This window comes from Mastomys coucha, chromosome X (assembly GCF_008632895.1).
Source record: "Mastomys coucha isolate ucsf_1 chromosome X, UCSF_Mcou_1, whole genome shotgun sequence".
Classification (NCBI taxonomy): Eukaryota; Metazoa; Chordata; class Mammalia; order Rodentia; family Muridae; genus Mastomys; species Mastomys coucha.
In genome coordinates this window covers 99,800,256-99,803,166 of record NC_045030.1, presented here as the reverse complement: position 1 = coordinate 99,803,166, position 2,911 = coordinate 99,800,256, and positions in this window count along the sequence as shown.

Below are 2,911 nucleotides of genomic sequence, written 5' to 3'. Positions count from 1 at the left end.
ATTCACATGTGTGCATAGAATGCACATGCACACACTCACCATGTACATGCAAATACATGTACTTACCGTTAGCTCCTGACCTGTCCCGCTAAAGCTTTCAGTGCAGAAGAGACCCTGAATTGATGGGCATGAGAAAAAGCTGTCTGGTGTGGAGGTAGAGATGGGAACAGGATGAGTTCTGGAGGCACCAATTACCTGAAAGCTACCCTCAGCAAACAAGTGATTAGCCCTAGCAAGGGCCTGGCCCCACTGGGCACTCATTTTTACCTCTTGTCCATAGTTCTTCCATGCAGAGCACAGACCAGACCTGCAGATCAGGCCAGGGCTGACAGGAGCCTACATCTGCAACAAACACAACACAACCACACACACACACACACACACACACACACACACACGCACACACACACAATGATTTTATTTTCATGAATGGGACCTTACTCCATGCATAATCATGCTTTCCTGACCATGTGAACATAACAACGAATGTGGAACATCCTTCCACATTGCACATGTGGCTACCTTGCTCTTTTTGAATGGCCATATTGTATTCTACTGTTCTGAGTCATGTTGAGAGTCGGTCCTCTCCCAAAGGCTGGTTCGGCTGTGTACAACTACAGCACGTGAAGAAGCATTTCATTGTTAGAGAGAGACTGCTGAGCTAAACGTTGACATGGTATCTTCCCACTCTGTCCCTCTACCTGGTTGATCAGTTCCTGGAGGGTAGGTTCTGGCTTACAGGTAGAGAAAGCCATTGCAGATCCCAGCACTAGCTTTCCAAGGTTTTAAGACCAGAGCTGCCTTCCTGGTGGGGCCCACCACAGAGGGGTGAGTCCTGGCATAGCTGAGCCAACATATCCTGCAGCCTCACCCTCCACATCCAGCCGGACAGGCTCCTGAACAGGATATTTGGCTAACACTTCCATAGGGTTCTGGAACCTGTATTGCCTCGAGTCTGGGGTCCCTCTTTCCTACCCTCATTTGCCTGGCAGAGACCAGGGTAGCAGCTTCCCTCTCCCAGAAAGCACATCTAGGCACAGATAATAGAATCCCCAAAGCTTGAGAAGTCCACTGGCAGCACCTTTTGGACATGGGTGGAGTGAGGCCAGAAGCTGGGGATTTTCCTTAATAGCAACTTGGCGCCCCAACTCATTGGCAGCTCTGCCTGCCTGCCAGCCTGCCCCCCACACTCCTGGAGGAGCCTTCATCTTCAAAGCTTTTTGGGAAACAGTTAATTAACCCTCACAGCCCTACTGCCTGCCTGGCCTGCCCGCCTGCCCGCCCAGAAGGCTGTGTTTCTCTTAGCTCCATGGTATTGGGGGGGGGGTGAAGAAACCATTGTCTAGAGAAAAAGGCATGGATCTGGAACCAGAGTGACAGCTAGTGGGAACTCCAAAGCTAATCCAAACTAAAATGAACTAGATGTGGAAGAGCTTACCTTCAAGCACAAGTATAAAACTCTGCCTCAGAGTCCTCATTTTAAAACAGGATCTGCATGTCAGAATTCATATGAGAAAGAAGAGGGGCACGTGACCTGGGAACTGTGTGTCCAAATGCTGGGTGGATGGAATTGTTGGTGTCTGGGGAGCTGCTTCAGGAAAAGAGGCCTGAGGGGGCTTTGTGAGAAGGGACTGTTACTGGCTTTGGGAAAATGGAGAGAGGAGGTAGGCACCTTGCTCCTTGGTACCAACTTTTTATCAGTCTGTGTGTCTGTCTGTCTCACTCTCACGCACACAGGGAGGGAGGGAAGGAGGGAAGGAGAGAGAGAGGATGAGAATGCTCATCTGTACATGTGTACATATAGACACGCACATGAACAAATACACCAAAATTAGCTGGGTGTACCACAGTTGCCTGTATAGCTGTCCTACACAAAGATGCTCATGTTTAGGTGTTAAGAATGCAGGGAACCCAGGGAGGTGTAGCTGGGGATTGCATGGTAAGTTTGATGCCAAAGGAAGCAACCTCCTTCAGTAACCTATCTTCCTGCCCTTGTTTTTTTCTGAGGGTCCCCAGTACCCTCTGTTTCTAAGGGCAAACCTCACAGCTTTCCTGCCTACCATTACATTTAACGATTCCCCACGCTCTGTGTCCTCTGTAAGACAAGAGGCTCACTGAGTGCAGCGAAACAGACCTGCTGTTCTGTGTCCCCCAGCCCCTAGCACATTCTGGAACATGCACTGTGTATCTACTGCTCTGTGCATCATCATGTTGTGGGATTCCCATCTTCACATCAAAGAAGAAAGTCAACATCATCTTCCACACAGGGAAACTGAGGTTTAGAATGAGGAAGCTATTTGCCCAAAGTTACACAGTTACAGTGAAGGTGAAGGAGAGGTAGGAATCCAACAAAGGAGTGCCCCAGGACACCACTCCCCTGCACACTGCTTTGTCTCTAGGTGTTTTCAGGGGTCTCCTGTGCTGGTGGGCAGGAGCTGCGTTAGGGGTTAGGGTAGAACCTATCCCTTGGGTTCTGGTAGAGCCAGATGCAGTCTGATTTGAAGGACTTCTAGACCTTCACATGCCTACATCCATTCCAGCCCATCTGTGTAAGAACTTGAGGGAAGTCACCAGTTTGCACCCCAGGAGAGGTAGCACTGACTAGAAAGAAGAAAGGCCCAGAGAGAGACAGAGAGAGAGAAAGAGAGAGAGACAGAGACAGAGACAGAGACACAGAGAGAGACAGAGACAGAGAGACAGAGACAGACAGAGAGAGAGAGACAGAGAGAGAAAGACAGAGAGAGAGACAGAGAGACAGAGAGACAGAGAGAGGCTAGACTGGGAGCTGTTGGTGTCCTAACCAACACACTCTCCAGCCTTCTTAGGTGTGGGCAGGAGAGGAGGAAGTCTGGCGCCTGGTAGGAGGGGCAGCCAGGTGAATAGCCCTCCCCTAGCAGGAGGAGGGGACTGG